Below are 15881 nucleotides of genomic sequence, written 5' to 3' on the forward strand. Positions count from 1 at the left end.
GACATAAACAGGGAAGTTAGGAAAAGGAGTTGGTTTTGGAGAAAAGATGAGGTTTTTTTTTTTAGATATATTCATAGGATATCTGTTAGTTGGCAATAATGAACTATATAGCTCAGGGAAGATATATGGGGCAGCTTAAGTAGCAAAACCTTTAAATATAAAAATTCTTGTCACTTGTATATGGTGCTTAATAAAATAGAATTTGGATTCTGTATAAGTTAACATTTTAAGAAAACCTAAAGGAATGTTTATTAAGCAGCAAACTACATCACAGTCTTGTCCCAGATGATCACTTGTCCTGTATGTAATAGTAGGAATTCCTTTTGTGTATGACTTGGAAAAGAAGGGAAATTTGGTCCCTTCCAACTCTCAAATTCTGCAATGCCTGAAACCAAGGCTATTTCCCTGAGCAGCTGACCAGAGCATATAATTTAGAGGGATGAATCTTAACAATGAAACTGAGTGGGCCCAAAGGCATGTTTGGTGGAGTGTGCAATAGAAGTTAGTCTTTTCATCACACTCGAGTACATTTCCAGGGCAAGAAGGTAGAAATTACACACCCGGGACACTGTAATTCTCCCTTTGCCAATAATTTCTTTTTGTTAGAAAAACCCACTTCAGTTCTCTGGCTGTCAGAGTACTAGGCCTTTATGCCTGACAAGCAGCTGTGTAACTGAAGATGTGGATTTTGATGTCAAGGAGGGGCCCTGCTCTAAACCTCTCATTCTCTCCTCCTAAGCAGGAGGAGAGCTAGCTGAGCTCCAGACCAGAGTCTGAGAGCTAAAAGGGACCTCAGAGGTCATCATATTATTTAAACCCTACAGAATGAAAATCTTGATGTATCTTGTCCTACAAGTATTAGTAAGCAAAGGCATAATTCAAAACTAACTTCTCTGACTCCAAACCCAGCACTGTTTCCACTGCTCTATGGAATATGATTTTTCCCTTAAAAACAACAATGAAGGATCCAGGCAGAGCATGAAAGGACTATTTCTCCCAAAAGGAATCAGAACTATGTACATCAGCTAAGAGATATAGACCTAGAAGGAACCTCAGATGTCTGATTAACTCAAATTCCTTAAGTCCAGAGGTGCTCAGGGACCAAATCAGGTATCTTTGAAATGTCTGAGATAGTCTGCAAACTATCTTTGCCAAAATAACATAGTTTCTGACACATTCTTTCATGATCACTGCCAATTATCAAACTGCCTACGTGATACCTCAGGATGATGTGGTCCACGCTGCAAAGAAGTGAATGTTGAATTATTATTAATTAAAGTGACTATTAATCAGTTATCAATTAGTGTAAAGGCTGTGTGTGTGTGTGTGTGTGTGTGTGTGTGTATGTTTTTGTGTGTCATGGAAGAGGAAGAGGAAGATTTGCTGTCTGTGTAGAAAAGATGCTAATTATAGTAAGAACTATAATATTGTGAGTACTTCTATTGTTACATAATGCTTAGACTTAGAATTCAATGTAGATTACATAAGAAAGTGGTGGAGACTATAAAATATCACTGTACCTGTTTAAGTTTGGCATCAACAAAATTCCTATCACAATATGAACTGCTGGCTAGAACTATGCATCGGAATTTTACTATTTTACTATAAATACAGACCTCAAAACATCTTGGAGATTTCCTATTTGTTCTCACTGCTTAGTGTGTTCACTGGACCACTCACTAGATATATAATGATTACTAATTTTCTATGGTCCATCCTAGTCCATATCCTCACATACAAGATGAGATAGATTGATACCCCTACAGCAGGATATCTTTATGTAGTAATGACTTTTGTTAGGTGATCCCTACCCTGTCTTGGTTCACTTACTTACTCAAATCAAATAAGCCTAGTTCTAACACTAGCCAAGTGAGCTCTCCTATAAAAGCCTTGCTTTAGAAAAGCTGGTGGTCACCAACCCACAATTCTGGTAGGCTTACCTCCTGTTGCTCATCACCAGAGGAATTTTCGTTTTCTCAAATTTCAAAAGGGGGAAAAATAAACAGAATTGGTACCTTCTTTTTCTTCCTTAAACTACTCAGAACAGGGAGTAAGCCTTTTAAAAGTGAGGATGATGATGATGATGATGACAATGAGAAAAAAGAAGTCTAGAAGAAGGCAAAGATCATTGGAAAAAGGTACCCATAGGAGTCATATTATTTTCCTTTGAAAGACCTTTGTTTCAGGTACATTCCCTGTGATGAGTCAATTGCCTTACCTATTCCCCTCTGTGGACCATTTTCACTTCTTGATTTTTATATTTTCTTCTCTAGAGTATTCTGTTTGCTGACATATTAAGATTTCTTTTCAGGCTCTTCATAATCTAATACCATTTTACCTTCCCAAACTTATTATGCATTAATCTCATAAAGCCCTCTATTTTCCAACTACATTGGTCTCCTTTCTCTTCCTGCACCATATTCCAACCCTTCATCTCCCAAAACTTCTTGGAAGCTTGGTGCAATGCCTGGAGTGCTTTTCTTTCTCATCCTGGGCTCTTAGAAACCCTTACCACTTTTAAGGCCTAGCTCAGGTACCTTCTTTTACACAAGTCCTTTTCTAAACCCCTCCCCCAGATTAATGTTCTTCATCCATAAAATTACCTGGTATTTATTTCTCTGGGCACATAAAATGTCTCCTCAGTAAAATTTAAGCTCTTTGCAGACAAAGAATGTCTGGTTTTTGTTTTTATATCCTTAAAGCATAGCACAGTGCCTTGCATGTAGTTTTTTAAATAATACCTCCTGAATTAAACAAAATTGAATTAAAAGCCTCCTACTTATCACCTCCCCCTCAAAAAAACACCCATTCATGCTTCATTTTATGTTAATACTTTGTTTAATACTGAAATCCATACAAGAGAGTTCTTGTTTTAACCTTTATTTTCTTTTTGTCATATATGCAATGATTGCAGACACAGAAAAAAGCACGATTAGGACAAATAACACAATATGTTTTCATAGTGTATTATTAAAGTGGGGCTGCTCTTTTCTGTAACAGAATCATTCATAGCACTTTACCATGTTCTAAATCACTGAATTCTGAAAGAAACCAACTTAAAACTTAAATGTCATTACAAATTACTTTCTTCGCTCCTTCAATATTGTACGAAATTTTAAAAGATAATTACATGCAGGTTTTTAAGAAATAAACTGTGATTCCAAATGTTGGAACTAAGAACTCCTTCATTCTCATTAAAGTATCATTTAAGACTAGAAATGGACTGTGTATGATGGAGTACTTGTTATTGTTATGGTTTGTCCTTTGTTCTGGAAAAGGAGATGATGCCATGACATTTAAGTGAATTTTATTTAAATGAGGAGGAACTAGCAAAGTGACCAGTCTCACTTTCTCCTTTGGAGCCATCTGGGTCCAGTGGCAAGTTACTGATCAGGATAACTGGAGATGGCTCTAGATGCAATGGGAGACCTTGGACTTTTTGAGCTAAGATCTCAGTTTGACTGAAGCAACAGTCATTCAGTGATTAAGGCTAGGTAAGAAATGAGGGAGTGAATGGCTTCTTTTACCTAGTCAACAAAAACAACAAAATCTGGGAAGGAAAGACCTTCAGGGTTTCTGGCCAAAAGAGTAACAATGCTATTTGCATTCACCCTTAGCCAATTAGGGCCCAAACAATTACCAAGTGGGGCTTAGACTGGGCCCTATTGTTGGCCAGTCAATGACAGAGTTTAGAAAGGACACTGCTCTAGAGAATGCCCAGAGGGATGGAGTCATTTAAATAAATACTGGACATCCCCTTATCAATAGCACTAGAGTTGAAATATACAGAAACTTGCCCTTTGAACTATACATTCTTACAACAGGCCTGCACAACCTGCTGCCCTTGGGCTATAACCAGCCTACAGGTTTGGGCAGCCCTGGAAAAATGTAGAGTATACTCTGAATTCCTTTGTTGTGCAGGTGGGCCATAAGCAGCATCAAAAACATTTAAATATGTTTGCTTGTTCATTTTATTAGTTCTTTTATCTGCATAACAAAAAAAAATCACTGTCCTATGGGTGTACTATAGTGCACTTTTAATAACAGCGATTACTTTAAAAAAAAACTTTTATGGATTTACTCTAGTAGCTTTTGTATTACTGGATTGAAAATAATAGTGTTCGAAGAACTCAGTATTTGGAAGCTGACAAACATCAATAATTTAGTAAACTTTATTGTAACCTAAGGAAATTCACCCTGAGTTAAATTGCAACTAAATAGTGTCTTGATTTTAGGAAAACTTGGGTTCAAGTACTGCCTAAGACTGATAAACTGTGTGACCATAGGTAAGTCATTTAAATTCTCTGAATCCTACATTCCTCATTTGTAAAATGAGGGGTTTGGACTAAGTAGCTTCCAAGGCTTTTTCCATCTCTGAATCAATGGTTCTAAAGATCTGCAGTTAGTCTCTACACTGATGCAGATGTTATGCCCTCTGTGCTTGGTAGACAGCCTTTGTTAGTCATCTGGTGGCTATGCTATTGGAGAATTAGGCTGGTCTTCAAAAGGTTGACATATTCTTTTCCCAGGCCCATACTCAAATCACATCCAGATTAGGAGAGTCTGCCAAAGCACATATACCACAGCTGTTCATAGTATATAAGAATGAAGAATCCCTGTATTCAAATGCCTCCTCAGGAATTTAATAGTGACCCCAAGTACTTACAGCATGTGACAGTGTTGACTAATCATTCTCATTTCTTTCTCTTCTCTGGATTTTTGTGATATGGTCTGTTGGTATGAGTACCTGTCTGATTGTACCTTCTCAGTCTTCTTTATTGAATCATTATCTATATACTGTGCACCACAACTTTAAGTGTCCTCCGAAGGTATCCTGTGTTTTTCTTTTCTCTATATATTATATCTCACTTGGTAATTTCATTAACTCACATGTATGTGAAGACTCTCAGATTTAGTTATCAAAAAAAATTTTTAACTCATAACCAGGCCCAACTCTAACTGACATGTCAAAGTGAAAGTCTTCAGACTCAATATATCCAAAAAATCTATGTCTCTTATGAATTTCTCTATTTTTGTCAAGAGTAATGTCATTCTTCTTTCATCTAGGTTTACAGCTTCAGACTCATCCTCGACTTCTCAATATTTCATCTCATCTCATCTCATCAATTATCAATTATTGTCTACTTTCTACATATCTCTGACATTCTTCCTTTTTTTTTCTGGTAATATGGCCATGTATCCAAATTCAGACACTTTTGGCCTGGTCTATTACAGCAGCTTCAATCCTTTCTGCTGTCTAAACTATCTTTCACACTGCACCAAAGTGATGTTCTTAAAGCATAGGCTTGATCATATTACTCTCTTGCTCAAAATACTTCAGTGGCTCCCCATCGCTTGTGTGACTATTGAGGATGGGGGAGATGAAGTCCAGGAACCCCAAGACTTGAGTTCCCAGACATGGTAGTTGAAGGGAAGTACCCCTCAAATACCTGAGAACTGGAGAGGGTTGGGGCTGTCTGGAATGAATTTGAAGACTCAAGCATTCTTTAAGTAAATGTGGCAGATTTATTATGTTTTTCAGTGGGCAAGAGTTCTTAGGGAACCTGCAACCTTAGAGGGGTGTAATTAATGTTTATTTAGGATATTGTGGGGTGAAACATGTTCCAAATATGTCAATTAGGTGTTTTGGGGTGGGATTAGGGGGTGGTTAAGGGGTGGTATGTTATTAAAGGAATATGCACTTTTTGTATCTACTACACAGGTGTCTTACCCAGAGTTCAGTGGGATATAACCCAAGGAGGGGCTACATGGAGGTATGTTTTAGGCCTGAAACATCACTAAGTCAACTAACAGTCAAGGCTGACTGGAAATTTCCAGGCTGCTTCCATCAATGTCTTGTTAGACAAGATAAATGTAAAGGAGTATACGTATGTCTAGGTCTAGCATGTACATGATAGGCCAATGAGTAGTGAATATCTCTGTGACCCAGTACAGAGCCAGTTCAGCACATACACAGGGAGTCCAAACTAATAAATTCTATAGGTATAGCTGGAGATAGGTGTTTTGCTAGGGCATGCTGTCATTGAACTGGAGAGGAACTGCCTGAGACAGTATTTTGAGGCTATGGGGAGATGTGATTTTGGAACTGGATGTGATTTTGCAAATGGGGTCAAAGTACAGGCACCTAAGCAGAGGCTAAGGAGAAAAAATAGAATTAGGGTGCAATCACAGGCACCCAAGCACCCCATCAAGACCAGAACAAAAGTGACTTCTGTTTTACATTTAAAACCTTTCACAACTTAGCCCCAGCCTACATTTCTTGTGGGTTTGACCCCCACCCCACCCTTACTCCCATTTGAATATTCTACAATCCAAACAGATTAGCTGTCTTCTACATGACATTCCATTGCATATCAATGTGTCTTTGCATAGGATGTGCCCCAGGTCTAGAGCACTCCTTCCTGATATCTGTTGCTTAGAATCCCTAGTTTCCTTTACTGCTCAGCCCAAATGTTACTTCCTATATGATGTGGTTGTTAATATTTTCCTAAAAAATTGTTATTTTATTTTGTACATGTTTTTTCTTTACATATCTGTATACCTTTTGTTTCATCTCATAGACTTTGAGAACAGAGATTGTTTCATTGTTGTCTTTGTATCCCCAGAGACTAATGCTGTGCTTTTCACAGAGCAGACTTTTAATATGTGTTTGTTGGTTGACTGATTAGTGTATCAATTTCCTTTTCTATAAAATGAGAATAATAAAAGCAATTTATCTCGTAGTCTTGTATGACTTACAAGAGATAATGATTTTTTTTTTAATAAAGGAATGATGGCTATTATGATTTGAAAACATAGGGTCATCACTTTCACATGATGCAGCATTAAATTTAGAATCTGTTGAGGAAAAATTGGTGCAACCTGTAACTGATTGGATAGATGAGGTGAGGTGAGTTTAGCACCAGTGAAGTATGAAACCTTATATTCCTCAATACACCTTCAGAGTCAAGAAGGAAAGATCCTATCAAATGCTATTACCAGAATAATTCTAGTGTTCATGTAGCCAAGTTCAAAGTGGGGTCAGTCCCAATCTTTGCTAGGTAAAATATGTCGAAAAGCTAGGCAACCTTATAATTGAAGCCCAATGACATACACCTTTACCTCTGTTGACTCAGAATTACTAAACTCCTTTCCCTGCTTCTTGTAGCTGGGAGCAACTAGTCTAAACATGAGTTCTTATTTTTTATTTTTATAATCTTTCACTGGGAGAGAGTAATTAGAAATGTACCAGTGGAGAATGTCCCCATATCCATGGGATATACCAGATTATATCATGGTCAAGAAAAAAATAAAAGTTTTAAGTTCTTGTTTGCCAAAATCACAACTATATAATCTAGGAATTGTAACCATATGGAACTTTGTCCACTTATGTAAAACATTGCTTCTCATGCTGTAGGATTCTTGTCCATGTCTTTTCAAAGAATCTCTTCCATAGAGAATCTACCCTGTGTACTGGAAACATGGTTCTTTTGATATTTTGTTGATATAAGAGCATCACTTGGACTGGGTATCTATTCTTTTCTTTCACTTTATGACCCATCTACCTCCCTTACACATCAGATAACTGTACAATAATTCATTGAATATTTAGCCTGAGATTTCTATTGGATTTTCATTATTCAGCTGTTAGCAGTCATTGAGTCTCCTTTCATAAAATTTCTAAATCTACCAATTTTTTTTTAAGAAAATGGTGCCCATATGGCACAGCAACTTGGATTGCCCCTTAATTCCATAGAAGCCTAGCACCATTAAAGTTTTATATACTCCCCTCCATTTCTACTACCACTCTATCTGAAGAAGTAATGTTTTAGTATGAATTGAAGGTCTAGGGGAGTATACAGGGCAAAGATCCCTAACTTTCAGAATTGCTTCCATACTTGATACAGTGCTCTGGATATATTAATTGCTTGATGCATTGTTGAATGAATGAATGAGATGGAAATTATTGACACTATTTTGTTGCCTGGTAGTATTAGTGACAAGTAAAGTAGACAAGTAGCTGACAAAGTTCCCCTCATCAAAAATATCTACCCATAATTTCCCCATTTAGAGGTTAAATCTATATATCTAAAGCTTCTTATATGTGCCTGTGTTTAAGAAGGGGGAAGGAGAGTTTATAATTATGTATTATTCATGCCTAAGGAGTTCTTTACCTAGGGTCATTGAGATTGTGTGTATGTATGTGTGTGTGTGTGTGTGTGTGTGTGTGTGTGTGTGTGTGTTTTGGTAACCCTTTCAATATAATTTGTTTCTTTGTAATTATATATATTTTATTGTTTTCATTAAAAAAATAAACACATAAGAAAGGTACCATACATGGCCTTCATCAGAGTGTTAAAGAGACCCATGACAAAAACAAGGCCAAGAATCTTCACTTTAATATATGTTACTTTAATATAACTAATCAAAATTCCTGCTATCTGAATGAATCTTAACTGAGGGAATAGGTGTTTTGGTTGAGGGATTTATTTTTTTAATACATGTATGTCTTGTGATCTTAGCATGTCTAATCAGACATTCTGGTAGGAAGAGTTCTGTACAAGGATCAGGCTGTAGGATATAATAGAAAGAATGTGAGACATGGAATCAAGAGACTTGGATTTGAATCCTGGCTCTGACACCTTCTGAGTTACCCTTGACAAGTCAATTAACATCTCAGAGCATCCATTTCTCCATATAAAATGGTCATAATAATACTTGTAACTACCATTAATGAAATTGGTATGGTTTATATACATACATATGTTATTACATATAATATATAATTATACATGACATATAATTATTATATCACTAATATAATACCTTAAGTCCTTTCGTTACCATGAATGTTTGAGGTAGGTAGTGTGATATTATTAGGTAATTTTATTCTACATATGTGTCATAACCAAAGTGCCTGTAAGCATGAATCAGCACATAACTGTGAATGCCTGGTGTGGGCACAATGGATAGAAAGCTGAGTCTAGAGTCAGGAAGACCTGAGTTCGAATGTGGCCTCAGATATTTACTAGTTATATGACTCTGAGCAAGTCACTTAACCTCTGTTTGCCTCAATTTCCTCATCTGAAAAATGGGGAGGATAATAGCACCTATCTCCCAGGGTTATTGTGAGGATCAAATGATACAATATTTGTAAAAGTGCTTAGCAGAGTGCCACATGATAGGCACTATTTGTTGTTGTTCAGTCCTTTTTCAGTCATATCCAACTCTTGGCAACCCCATTTGAAGTTTTCTTGGCAAAGACACTGCAGTCGTTTGACAGATGAAGAAATAAGGTAAACAAAGCTAAGTGACTTGCCCAAGGTAACAGCTAGAAAATGTCTGAAGTCACATTTGAACTCAGAAAGATAAGTATTTCTGACTCCAGGTCTGGCACTTTATCCATCATACTATATGAATACTGATTCATTTCCTCTTCTACTTGTTGTCTCCATCATAATTTTTGTGCCCTGAAGCACCTCAAAAAGTAGATGGCATGGAGAAAGCAAATATTACATAAATCGATCTCACTACTCAGGTAACCAAACAGAATATATTATAATCTGTAGTACTTCCTTTGAGTTCAAGTTAATCTAATTCAACTGATGCTGAAATACAGGAAACATGAGTGTAGATTCTCTCCTCCCTTGTATTCAACTCCCAAATGGTTAGTCAAAATCACAACTCTCACATTAAATTATATTATTTTTTTATTTTATTTTTTAAAATTTATTTATTTAATTTATTTAATATATTTGGTTTTCAGCATTGATTTTCACAAGAGTTTGAATTACGAGTTTTCTACCCTCCCACCCACTCCAAGATGTCATATATTCTGATTGTCCCCTTCCCCAGTCAGCCCTCCCTTCTGTCACCCCACTCCCCTCCCATCCACTTTTCCCTTCCTTTCTTGTAGGGCAAGATAAATTTCTATGCCCCATTGCCTGTGTATCTTATTACCTAGTTGCATGCAAAAACTTTTTTTGTTGTTTTTGAACACCTGTTTTTAAAACTTTGAGTTCCAAATTCTCTCCCCTCTTCCCTCCCCACCCACCCTCACTAAGAAGGCAAGCAATTCAACATAGGCCACATGCGTATCATTATGTAAAACCCTTCCACAATACTCATGTTGTGAAAGACTAACTATATTTTGCTCCTTTCTAACCTATCCCCCTTTATTGAATTTTCTCCATTGACCCTGTCCCTTTTTGAAAGTGTTTGTTTTTGATTACCTCCTCCCACTATCTGCCCTACCTTCTAACGTCCCCCCTTTCTTATCTTCTTCCTCTTTCTTTCCTGTGGGGTAAGATACCCAATTGAGTGTTTATGGTGTTCTTTCCTCAGGTCAAATCCGATGAGAGCAAGATTCACTCATTGCCCCTCACCTGCCCCCTCTTCCCTTCCTACAGAACTGCTTTTTCTTGCCACTTATATGAGAGATAATTTACCCCATTCTATCTCTCCTTTTCTCCCTCTGTCAATATATTCCTCTCTCATCCCTTAATTTGATTTTTGTTTAGATATCATCTCTTCATATTCAACTCACCCTGTGCCCTTTGTGTGTGTGTATATATATATATATATACACACACATACACACACACATATATCTATGCATGTACGTGTGTGTGTGTATATATATATATATATATATATATACACACACATACACATATATATATATATATACACACATACATACACACATACACATATATATATATATATATATATATATATATACACACACATACACACACACACATATATCTATGCATGTATGTATATTCCCTTCAGCTACCCTAAATACTGAGGTCTCATGAATCGTACACATCATCTTTCCATGTAGGAATGTAAACAAAAGAGTTCAACTTTAGTAAGTCCCTTGTAATTTCTCTTTCTTGTTTACCTTTTCATTCTTCTCTTGATTCTTGTGTTTGGAAGTCAAATTTTCTATTCAGCTCTGGTCTTTTCACTGAGAAAGCTTGAAAGTCCTCTATTTTATTGAAAATCCATATTTTGCCTTGGAACATGATACTCAGTTTTGCTGGGTAGGTGATTCTTGGTTTTAATCCTAGCTCCATTGACCTCCAGAGTATTGTATTCCAAGCCCTTTGATCCCTTAATGTAGAAGCTGCTAGATCTTGTGTATTCTGATTATGTTTCCACAATACTCCAATTGTTTCTTTCTGGCTGCTTGCAGTATTTCCTCCTTGATCTGGGAGCTCTGGAATTTGATGACAATATTCCTAGGAGTTTTCTTTTTGGGGATCTTTTTGAGGAGGAAATCTGTGGATTCTTTCAATTTCTATTTCACCCTCTGGCTCTAGAATATCAAGGCAGTTCTCCTTGATTATTTCTTGAAAGATGATATCTAGGCTCTTTTTTTGATCATGGCTTTCAGGTAGCCCAATAATTTTTAAATTATCTCTCCTGGATCTATTTTCCAGGTCAGTGGTTTTTCCAATGAGATATTTGACATTATCTTCCACTTTTTCATTCCTTTGATTCTGTTTTGTAATATCTTTATTTCTCATCAAATCACTAGCTTCCACTTGCTCCAATCTAATTTTTAAGGTAATATTTTCTTCAGTGGTCTTTTGGACCTCCTTTTCCATTTGGCTAATTCTGCCTTTCAAGGTATTCTTCTCCTCATTGGCTTTTTGGAGCTCTTTTGCCATTTGAGTTAGTCTTTTTTTTTTTTTTAGGTGTTGTTTTCTTCAGTATATTTTTCAGTATTTTTTGGGGTCTCTTTTAGCAAGTCATTGATTTGTTTTTCATGGTTTTCTCACATCACTCTCATTTCTCTTCCCAAGTTTTCCTGTACTTCTCTAACTTGCTTTTCCAAATCCTCTTCCATGGCCTGAGACCAGTTCATGTTTTTCTTGGAGGCTTTTGATTTAGGCTCTTTCACTTTGTTTACTTATTCTGGCTGTGTGTTTTGGTCTTCTTTGTCACCCAAGAAAGATTCCAAAGTCTGAGACTGAATCTGAGTCTGTTTTCGCTGTGTGGTCATGTTCCCAGCCAACTTACTTGACCCTTGAGTTTTTTGTCAGAGTATTACTGCTTGTAGAGTAAAGAGTACTTTGTTCCAAGCTTGAGGGGATGTGCTGTTGTTTGCAGAGCTATTTCTATACAGCCAGCTCTGCCACACCAGCACTCCTTCTCCCCCAAGAACCACCAACCTGGACCTGACTCAGATCTTAAGCAGGCTCCGTGCTCCTGCTCTGATCTGCCACTTAATTCTTCCCACCAGGTGGGCCTGGGGCCTGAAGCAACTGCAGCTGTTGTTCTGTACCTGCACCACCCCCGCTGTCCCCTGGGCAGCTCCCGAACCAGAACTCCTTTCACTCTGTTCCTACAGCAGCTTTTCCCACTAACCTCTGTTTTCTTTGGTGTTTGTTGGTTGAGAAGTCTTGTAACTGCCACAGCTCACTGATTCAGGGTGCTACGGCCTGTTCTGCCTGGCTCCTGGTCTGGTTGGTCCTGCCGCTGCCCATGCTGGGTTCTACTCCCCTCCGTTCCCAGCTCTGTGCGTGATAGACCTCACCCAGAGACCACCCAGGCTGTCCTGGCTGGAGCCCTGCTTCCCTCTGCCATTTTGTGGGTTTTGCAGTTCTAGAAATTGTTCAGAGCCATTTTTTTATAGGTTTTTAGAGGGATGTGGGGGGTAGCTCACACAAGTCCCTGCTTTCCAGCTGCCATCACATTGAATTCTTTTAATCAAATTTCACTATCATAATGCTGAACCTTAAAATGTAGTCTCTAGAAGACACAAAGAGACTTCAATAACACAGGAAAAGGGACTTAGAAATCAGTCCCACATTTACCCTAATCATACACAGCTTTCTACTATGCGGCACCCAGAGAACATGTGACTTGCTTTTGACAACATTTAATTTAGATTTTTAATGGATTTCTGTGTGTAAAACAGTTGATTAAAATGGTGCTTGATACTGTACCATTAAATTTTTTTTAAAGTTCCATTTGGATTTCCAGAGGCTAGAACTTTGGCCACTATCCTGTGTCTCCACATCTACTGCAGTACCTAGCACAATCCCAGACACACAGAATTCACCACATAATACCTGTTGGCTTGCATTGTTACAGGACACATTCTCTGGAATCACTTTTGTAATTAAACTACCAGGAGATCTGTAGCCAGTTACAAGCAAAGAGGTGTGAATTGAAGTCAGAAACCTGTTACCTCTGCATTAACATAGTAAGTCTGAGGAACATTTTAGCACTCTTTCTATGGAACTGCAAGCACCTCACTGAAAATAAAATAATATCTGACAGAATGAAACCATCTGGTGATCGTCTAGTATCTCAGGAGTAGATGTGCATCCCTGTTGAAGAGAATTATTATTCTAAATAGCCTGAAGGCCCATTTTTATTTTCTAGTCACCATGGAAATTATCACTGAATTCTCCACAGATACCTTTTTGAAAAAGGCCTTTGCATTAGAAACTTTTGAGAAAGGAGTTCAGATGACCTCCAAGGATGTGGAAAACATGCTGAATAGTATTACACATCACACAACTTTATATTGTTGTCCAAGAGGAGCTGGGTGGAATGCATGAATAAGTTCATTAAGTAAAGCCAATGAATATTCATTTTAGGCTATGGAAAGAGGTTAGCCAGGGCAGATTGATTATGGAATAATATTAGCAGTGAAATAATTCATTTATAAAGGATAATGATATGCTTAGCTGAATTTTTCAAGGCTAACAGCATAGCAGTTGGTGACCGATTTAAGGAAACAATGAAGTGAAGGTCTTGATTGACAAAATGCATCCAAGAAATGATCGTGAGATATAATAAAGTCATTGTCTTCACAAAGCAAAGGGGATGTGTTTTGTTCCAAACATAGCATCATAAAGAAATGAATAGTAGAAAAGTTTGCTCAAATAACTACCTTGAGTGTATTATAATAATCTCACAAATAGAAAAAAAAAACTTGTTTCATAAAAAGAAAATTGAAAACTTAGGTTTAGAAGCTGGCAGATATCTCTGAAGGGAATTTTAGGATCATTCCTTGGATATAGCCTAATTTATATACATTCATTTGTTTTGTAAAACATTGGGGGGTGGGAGGTGGTAAAAAATGAATAAGATATGGATCTTAAGGTTAGCAAGCTATAAATCAATATGGGAAGATAACGTTTACACATAACTCACTGTTATGGGAAGGATCACAGAATTTAAATTTTGGAAGTGATTTTCAAAGCCATCCAGTCACACCCATGCTTTAGAATGGGTAGTTGTAGTTTATCCTTTATTCTTGAAGAGGACCATGGCATCAAGGAGATGGCTTGCAATTGACTTTGATTTGAGTGAGGGAGGGCTGTGTAAAGTCACCAGCCTCACTTTGTCCTCCAGACTCATCTGGGTGCAGTGGCCAGGTATCATCAGGATGCCTGGAGATGGCCCAAGATGCAGTGGGAAACCTTGGCCCTTTTAAGCTAAGGTCTTCTAATGTTTTCACTTTGAGTGAGGCAACACCCATTCAGGGAATGGGCCTCTTTAATAAGTGAGTCCAGGGATGGCCCCTTTAAAAACAAATTAAAACTGAGAGGGGATGACCCTCAGGATTCCTGGCCAAAAGAGAAACAGTTACTATTTACATCCATTCTAAGCCTGGAGAGCCCAAAAAATAACCATTAAGTAGTGCTTGGTCAGGGACCTATTGTTGTTTCATGGATCTCGTGGATTAGACAGCTGTAGAATGCATTCCTTCTACAACATGATAAGTGACCATCTAATTTTTGCTGGAAAATACTCAGTATTAGAAAACTCATCTCCTGGGTTAGCCTGTCATACTTTTAGAAAACTCTCAAGTGTTAATGATGTTTTTCTTAATTAAAAAAATCAAAATTTGCTTCTTTGCCACTTTCATTCACTGTTCCTAATTTTGCCCTCTTGAGCTAATTTTTCTTTCAAATTGATAGCCCTCTTCTCCAGGTTAAATGGCCTATTTCTTCAATTGATCCTCATGTGGCACATTACTGAAGTCCTCCGCCATCTTGATTGTTCAGTTTCTATCATTTCCATTTTATAAACACCAATACTAAAATTCAGCATCAATAAATGAGTACAATTGTCCAGGTGTGATCTAGCCAGGGAAAATAAAGCAGGTCTATCAGCCCCTAGTCTTGTATACTATGCTTCTGTTAATGGAGCCTTAGGGTTTTATCTGCTATATAATATTACTGACTCATATGTAACTTGTAGTCCATTATGACTGCTGGCTCTTTTTCAGAATTGCTCATTAGCCATTGCTCTCTCATCTGGTATTTGTGAGGTGATTTTTAATGAGATAAAAGTAATAAAGACAAACTACAGTGAGAATTGAGATGACAATTAGTACTTAGCAAAGGTCAGGGAAGAATTTGTATAAAAGGTGGATTTTAGGACAGGATATGAGGAATGGGAGAGATTTTCACAGGTAGAAATTATGAATATGGGGTAGTAAGATATTCTGGGCAAAAATTTAGAGATGGGAAATGTTCAGAATGATGCAGCTTAGTGGTGCTGGGAACCCCAAAATGTCACAGGGTACAAGGGAGCATATCCTAAAATGAATTCATGCACTCAAACTGTCTTCCAGTCAAGTGGCAAAGTTTAACAAGTGAAAGAATTTCCTAAGGAACCTAGAGACTAATGAGGATAATGTTATTGAGGTCATCTGGGTGGGATTAAGGAGTGGTCAATAAATGCAAGTAATCTGGAGTGGGTCAGGTACCTTGGGGAGAGGCCCCAGTGGTCTGGGGTGTGGGAAAGTAAGAGAAAATTCAGTGGGTCAACAGAGATAGCTTTGTTATAGGGACATGGTAGTTCTGTTTATACAAAAGTTTGCCAGAGGCCTAGTCCTTGGCAGG

This window comes from Trichosurus vulpecula, chromosome 6 (assembly GCF_011100635.1).
Source record: "Trichosurus vulpecula isolate mTriVul1 chromosome 6, mTriVul1.pri, whole genome shotgun sequence".
Classification (NCBI taxonomy): domain Eukaryota; kingdom Metazoa; phylum Chordata; class Mammalia; order Diprotodontia; family Phalangeridae; genus Trichosurus; species Trichosurus vulpecula.